This window comes from Netta rufina (assembly GCF_964035555.1).
Source record: "Netta rufina genome assembly, chromosome: Z".
NCBI classification, from domain to species: domain Eukaryota; kingdom Metazoa; phylum Chordata; class Aves; order Anseriformes; family Anatidae; genus Netta; species Netta rufina.
The window spans coordinates 36,872,016-36,880,471 of record NC_140126.1 but is presented as its reverse complement, the minus strand read 5'-3'; positions in this window follow the sequence as shown (position 1 = coordinate 36,880,471).

Genomic DNA, 8,456 nt, shown 5'->3' with positions numbered 1-8,456 from the left:
CAATACAAAACGAGAAGACACTGAATAATACTAGCTGGTGGCAGATTAATATTATTATTTTTTTTTAAACAGAGAGGAAAAAAGAAACACAGCACATAGCAAAACTGAGAAGCCCCCTTCCACACAGGGTTTTTGTTTGTTTTTAGAAACCCAAAAGTTTATAGGGATTCAGGAGAGCAGTTGTGAAAATCACAGGGGAAAAGATTCCACACAGGACCACTGGCCCCACTGTGCCCGGCTGCCTGTACTGCGACACAAGCAGACGTTCACTGTCTCCTTGCAGACTTTCTCAAGCATCTGCTGCTCTGCAGAGCTGCAGCACATTTGGCCTGCTGGACGGCTACGTTAAGCACAGACAACACCCACCAAACGCATCGAGCGGCTCCGGTCACGGCGTGCTGGCATCACGCAGCACTTTATTTTTCACCCACGCCGCATCGCCGCTAACCACGGGAGCCCGAGGGGCGTTCCGCTCCCCCGACCAAGCGAGCAGGGGCCGCCGGCCGCGGGACACCGGCCCCGCCTGACGGGGGAAGGGCGGCGGCCGCTCCCCGCTCCCCGTTACGGCCACCCCGCCACACCGAGCCGGGCCGGGCCTCGCCGATCCCCCACCCCTTCCCCGCCGCTCTCGGTGCTAACCTCGCACCCCCTCCCGAGCCCGCCGTTACAGCCGTTACAGCCGTTACCGCCGCCGCTCATGCGCGCGCGGGGCGGTTGCCCCGGCAGCCCAACCGCCGCCACGCGGCGCAGCAAGCCCGCAGCCCATTGGCTGCTCCCCCGCTCCCCCTTCCCCGCGTTCAAAATGGCCCCGCCCCGCCCCGCACCAACGGCCCGGAGCGCCGCTAGGGGGCGGCGCTGAGGGGCGCTGAGGGGGCGCCGCCCCGCTGTGGGGAGGGGGCGGGCGGTGCTGCTGTCATGAGGGGGTTTGTGGACCCGGGGGGGGGGGAACCAGGCGTTTTGGAGGAAAATTTTACAGCTCTTTGGAAAGCAATTTGCCTCTTCCAAAGGGACTTGAGGTGGAGGGTTGGAAGAAAACAAGCGTTGTCTTTCACAGCCTCTTCGTACGTGCTGTGTAGCTGTACAGCCGGCAAATCACATTAGGTGCATAATAAACCGAATAAACTGAACATTTCAATTTCTAACACTATTTGCAGCGAACTGGTCCGAGCAGTCTGAGAGGAGATGCACTCCTCTTCCCCGCTACATTTCTCATTAGCTTCCTAGCTTAATTTAGGGAGATCTGACTTCAGTCGAGACCGGAGGATTCGTACTAACATTCAGTTTTAAAGTACATTTAACCCAAAGCGGCTCAAATGTAATCCATGAAATTGCAGGTCCTAGAATTTGCAGGTCATTCATGGAAAGTGACACCAACTGCTTGAGAAAAAAGATTGCTGTAAATGGGTGTCAGACCACCCTAATACTAAACAATAATAACACTAAACGCAGTCTTTAGATAACCAGAGCAGCCCAAGTACTGTAATCAAGTGTGCCAGAACAAGAATTATTTCAGAAAGTCTTAGGTCACCGTCTGCACAAGTTGTTTCAGCATGTCATTTTGTGAATTGAGCATAAAAGCCAAGCGGTATTCAGGGCCATAATCATACAAATGGTAACAGCAGATTTCAATTCTTGACCGTAACACAAAATATTCCTGGTGCTTGTAACACCTCTTGGTGTCACGGAGAAAACTCAAGGAAAATTAAACTGAATACTTCTCAAGAAATTTTGCTTTAAAAGATTTTCTATTTATGCTATTTTGTTTAATCCCTTTTTATCAGGTAGGGAGGTATAATACATCTTCACTGGAAGTCCACACAGATTTGAATTTTTCACTTTGATTAACGTCATTAATCATTTTTTCTTTTTTTTTTTTTTTTTTTTTTTTAATTCATTCATCTTACTTTTCTGGGCAGTCTTCACTCCATTTGGGGTTTGCTTTTGAGCAGGGTGACAGCTATGAATCATTTTACCCTATAATATCAAAGTCTTGAGGTGCTGGCTCACCATCTAAAATCATTCATGGGTAGATGGGTAGGATATTTAGGAATTTCCCCATTTTATTTGGGAAAGTAATCTAAAGTACTTGATATGATATTTGAATAGTAACTTTGAATGCTATGCATTTTACATGTAAGCCATGAAAAATAGTAAAGGATCTCTGAAGATTCCAGGAGGGATTTCTCTGGGTGTGTTTTTTTTTTTTTCCTTTTTTTTTTCCTGGTGTCTACAGATATTACCTACTGGAGCCTTACATCTTGTGGTCAATTTCAAAGTCAATTGTGCTATCAACTGTAAAGTTCAAGAAAAAAAATCAATCACAGCAGCACTGTCACTCCCATGTAAGTGAAACAAGAACCTTTTCTGTATGCAGTTGGTATGCATGCAATCTCATTTTGTGCACCAGGAATAAATGTCAAAAAAAGCAAGATGAAGAGTGATTAAACTGTTAATATAGCTCCTGTTATTTTCTGTCATATCAAAACTATTACCCAGATGTTTTATTGACCATAAATTGAAAGAGTCTTGAAAGAGTTGCACTGGAACTCTAAACTGCAGGCTGCTTAGTCCACAATTAAGTTACAATTCAAATGGAATTTGTCTTGCCAGTAAATAAAACATCTCCAAAGTTGAAATACAAAATACTGCAGAGAATCTGTTGCATGTTGCTTCTTACCAAACTTTGTTTCCTTTACAAAATAGTGCTGAGTGTCCATTTCCATTTTTGACAGTATTTGAATCATTAGTTTTGCTTTTCATTCTACTTATTCGTATAAAGCTTAAGAGCTTTTTACTTTTTTTTTTTTTATCAGATTTTGGTAAACATGATACAGATCTCTTATAAAGCGCTGGATGTTGAGGAAGCATCAAGAATGTTCTGTGTTTGTGAATCATTGCGGAGACTCTAAATATGGGCTTTATGCACTGGACAGCTGTAATACGTGTAATGATGAACCTACAGTTGGCTGACTCAATTCCAGATCCCAGTCTTTCATCCCATTTCAGGGGGTTTTCATAGCCTCCAATGTGAAGTGATCCCTGTCTACTGCTTTGCTTTGAAAATATGCTTTGAAAATAGCATGAAGGTCTGGATTGTTGGTAAGTTAATAATAGATTTAATTATATATTGTCATTCAAGAACTGTTCTAGATGTCCAGGAAAAAGACACATGGACAAGCTTTGACCACTTCAGCCTGAAACACAGTATTATGCGACCTGTGCATGCACTACATTCTTTCTGGTTTTGCAAATGGAAACAAAGACATGTTATCTTCCAGTGAAAAGTATTCTGAAGTATTCAAAAATAAAGTATTCAAAAGTATTCCACAGTCTTTTGTGTTCACAGACTTCCAGCTAGTTGCTAGTCTCATATATTCAATCTAGAAAGAACAAATAGAAGACAGAAAATAAATGTCTTAGAGCATCTAAGTTTGACATGGTTGAGAATACTTATTCACAACACTTGAAAAGGGGCTGAATTTTTGTAGTGATTGATGAGATACTAATATAATGATATTTTTAAATAGTTTTACTGTATTTCTTGAATTTATTAATGGCTGCAAATAGGAGCCCAACTCAGTCAGAAATGACAAATCCCTTTTTTTCCTGCTTTTTTGTAACTGTTATAAGTTGCCCCCTTAATTAATTTTCAGAGAGCATTGCATTAATAATAGAAAGGAATTTATTGAGTAAGCAACAGCAAGCAAAACAGCGCTGGGCGGCCGGGGAGTCTCAGCTCCGCCAATGGCGCGCACCTCACCCCCGCCAGGGTCCCTTTTTATATCTTGGTAATTCCGGGATTATGCAGCACATCCTGGTATATTCTGCGACTGCGCACACTGTTGCTAGGGGGTCGTCTCTGTCCCTCTGGTGGTCGTGAAGATGAAGGCCGTAGCCTTCCTCCGCGTTGTGGTTCAACTTCTTTTTTTATTTGGTCATGTTGGCCCAGCGTGAGACAGGAAGGCAGGATGTTGATACACTAGTTTAGCAACTTATCAGGAGATGGTTACATGAGCTTTGCAGCAGTGTCTTTGAACAAAAGAGGCAACTGAGATGCAGAAGGAGAGAAGGGGAGGGGGTTCTCTTTTTTGTTACATTAAGCAAAAGAATTTTCATAGTGTCTAGCCAAGCATTATACATCTCCTTACTTCAGCAGGAAGCTTTTGCAACTCCTGCTCCTCAAATGGAACTCCTTGTTTTATAATACAAAAGGCAATGAACAAACATTTATTGTGTATTACAGTAACTACGTATGCAGTTGAAGTAGCATTTTATTTTCAGTGTGTAATACATATGCCATGTTGGTAAAAACATGTATTTTATTGTACTTAGGCCTTGGAGTAAGCCACTTGGCTGTATTTCCTTTATTCATTGCCAGAAGAGGACTTCCAACAATATTCTGACAACATTGTAAAAGCTATTTAGTTAAATTTGTCTCATGAAAGCATTAAAAAATTAGAGTTGGATTTTTTACCGTAGTGTTTTGTGTTCTTTCTTTGGCTAGATTTCCCATTTTTGTGTGAAAAGTCCTGCATTTTGTAATTGTGATTATAACCCTTGCTTGCTTTTCTAGTCAGAAACATTTCCTATTACTGTTTTAGGTCTCCAGAAATATGAATTGATCCGGTGAGATACCAGATGTCTCTGCTCTAGATAACAGTTCCAAAACAGACCTAATTCTGTCACTGTGGCAAATGATGAATTCTTCATCAGCCATAATTTTGCTGAATTTGTTAATTCTCGGTCTGTTTTCTTTCTGTGTCTTTCTAAGCCATATGTTCTTTGTTCTGCTTTGTTTTGTTTTTAATGTATACCAATTCTATTTTTCAGTCTGATTTTACACTATAAGCATTTGTCAGCTTCACACCAAATCCAGTGTTATTTTTTGAAGGGGGTGACGGGGAGGAAAAAAAGTAGTTGTACAGTTAACTCTATCAATGGGTGAGCAGCAGCTATTTTCTCCTGGCTTTATGAAGATGCCTGGAAGGTATATGACCTAATTGATGATCATCTACATTATCCCTTATTATAAAGTATGCCTTAAAGGAACAATTTAACTTTTTTTTTTTTTTTTTTTTTCAACTTCTCTGTCTTGCCTTCTTAAGTCTGCTTTGAAAACTAAACAGCTAGCAGCTTTCTCATATTCTACAGAAGACCAGCTGGCATTGAATTCTAAGTGGCAAAATGACAAAAACAAAATTTCCCAAACTACTTGAAAAAGTTTGAAGAGCTGCTGCTAGGGCAGTTCTTTGTAGCTGTCATCCAGAAGCATGAGAGGAGCTCTGTTGCTAGGTGGCAATGTTCCTCAAGTAAAGATGTATTGGTAGAGCCTGTAAATCTTTTGCTTAAAGCAAGGAGGAAATAATGATTTCATTGTGCCATCATTAGAAAGCTTTATCATGTTTTTCTTGGAACTTCATGATTGCGTAATGACAAGTGCACTGTTATTTGCATTATACCATAACAAGGCATGGCACTTCAACACACACAAAATATTTAAAACCACAAAACCTCAACATCTATCTTGGGACAATCCAAAAGCCTGTCAAGTTATAAAAACTGTGTCACTGTTTGGGAATCTCCACAATAAGGCATACTGAGAAATCCAAAGAGGTTTGAAACTTGGTGTAAATCAAGCTCACCTAATAATGAGTAAGTTCACAAAAGGTCTTGAAACATGGAGTTGACACAGGAGGCTGAAGCAGTGGTGAGGAGATAATGCTTAGGACAGCCGGAAGGGAAAGGAGAAAGGAAGAGCTGGGCAAGAGGAAAGTATGAAATAAGGACTGAGGAGAAAAAAACAGGAGACCTCAAGGGTGACTATTCTTTGTTCTAGAAAACTTGAAATGGATATAGGTCAAATAAATTCAGTTCTTTTCTCCCTGCAATAACAGCCTGTCTTATGTTCCATGGATTTGCTTTCATTGAAGTAGACTGGGATGTCTGAATCCAAGTAGAGAAGACTGAATGCAAAGCAGAAGTTGTTTGGTAGAAATAGGGTATTTTTCCTTTTATGTACCACTAGCTTCCTTTTTGTTACAAAAAAAAAAGCTGAGTTTCAATAGCACGCAGTACAATTTTGTTGTTTCGTTCTGTCTCCCTGTGAGATGCATACAGAAAGCCTTTTTCCTCTTTCACAGTCTCCCATCAATTTTTTTTTTCTTGGACTTAATGTTTCTCAGAATTGCTGTTGAACAAAATCAACCATCTGGGGGTAAAACTCTTAGAACGTAAATAATTACTCCCCAAGATCAGTTCTGAAAGTCATACATACAAGAAGCCACAATGGAAAATCAACCAGAAAATTAAATGCTTCAGAGACAGGAGATGACTAAATAATGACAGCAGAGGGTATAGAAAGAAAATAACAAAGAAAAACAACCACATCATTTACTCTGTTTGTACATATATAATATATATTATATACTATGTATATTCATGTATATCTTATATATATATAAGAATATAGATATGAAAAATATTTTTTTTTCTGTCGACATGCATAATTAAGTAGGTCAAATTCACGATATGATGAATGTTTAAGAAAATAACACCCTTTTAGCTAACATCTCTAGTCCTTAAATTTTCTCCTAGTTTGGGAACCATTTTCTAGGCTTCATCATATAGAGTTAGTCATGGTGTTTTGATTCACTACACAGACCTGCACAGCCTGAACTGCCAGAGTAAGTTACAGTAACAGTATTATTACTATTCTAATTTTGAAATATATAGTAATTTTGAGTATATAAATGCTGAAGAAAGGTGAGAAATAGTTTTGATTTTTATTTTTTAGGGTAGGTTTCAGATATGCTTTCTATCTGCTAGTGAAATGTGTGGACTACAACAGACAGAGTTAAATGACTGAAAGGACAAATACGTCTATCCTTGTTCCAGCTTTGCAGTATTAATGCATATGGTGATGTGGCAGGGGAATCCCAATGCTTGAGGAACACTGAATTTACCATACAGTACATCTCACAAGGGGCATAGACAAGAACTAAGACACCCAGATACCATACACACCAGTGCTACCATACTTGGCACTCCTGCTGGACAGCTATGCATTGTAGCCTGAAGAAGACCAGGCAGAGGCAGCTGGCAGCACCAGATGAAGCAGGTTATCATTCTTACACAGCTTTCATTACCAGAGCTCTATTTAACTGTACATGGAGCAAGAGCTAAACTTCATTGGATTAAGTCATTGAAATTGGATTAATTCATCAAATATTTAGCACGTAATTACAATAATAAATGTATTTCTTCTGTTCAGCTTTCCATCATTACTAGTTTAATCACTTCTGACATTTTACTCAATATATAATGACTTTGTATTTTCTGTTAATAGCAAGTCCCCCTGTGACATTAAATGAAACTTGCTCAGACTCAGAATTTTTGCATACTTACATAGTTCTTCTAGTCCCTTTGGATTCTGAGAGATTTTCTATCAGGGAAAAGATCCCACAGATCATTTTATATTTCTAGATATTGATATTTCTTTCAAAAAGAAAGAATGAAAAGATCGGTTATTGTATGGGGAACTGGATAAATGCATTTTTTTTCTGACCTGAGGTAAAATTCATTAAAATATAGAAGGCTGATACATTTATTTTTGCAAGATTTTCACACAAAGAAAGTCTTTTTATTAAAAGTTCATACTGAAAAACATAGACATTTATAAATTCTTTAGAAAATACTACCTAGTCTTCTGAAACTTCATGAAAACTGTTAGAAATGTATTCTTTATTATTTTGTATCGAGGTAATACCCACATATTTCTGTAGATAATTCATAATTTCCCAAAAAATAACTAATGTTTCATTTTATTTTTTTTTTGAGTTTTCTAGGTACATTCAAAATAACCATCAATATTTGAATGTAAATTTTCAAGTTGAGAGAGTTGTGTATAGATAAGTATCTTCTGGGGACACAACCCACTTTCAAATCTGGGTTATGTGAACAGTATATTTGCAGTATTTTGTGAACAGTATATATTTCCACATATTTCTATTACTTAAAGTTACATTGTTTAGCTAGGCTAATTTATTTGTTTCTTTGTTGGTGATGGTTTTTTTTTTTGAAATAGTTCTGCTGAAGTGGAAGTCATTTCACGAAAACTTTTTCCTTGTTCAATCAAATTCAGTGATAGGGAAAGATCATGCCTTCCTTGTCTAAATCAAAATCTGCTTTTCCTCAAAGGCATTAAAATTGTCCTAAGCTAGAATTTTCCTATAAACTATGCTTTTAGGGGAAGCTCTTCAGTTTCTACAATAAAATAAATTCTCAGGGTAAATTATTCTTATACATTAAAGATAAATATTTGTACTGATTTCATTAATGTATAATTAAGATGCTCTGTAACATGAAAATAATTTATTTTTCATTACATACCAGTACAGCATTTAAGTCAGTGCTGTTTATCATTAATGTTCTTTTCTAAAACACCTTTTGTACTAGTC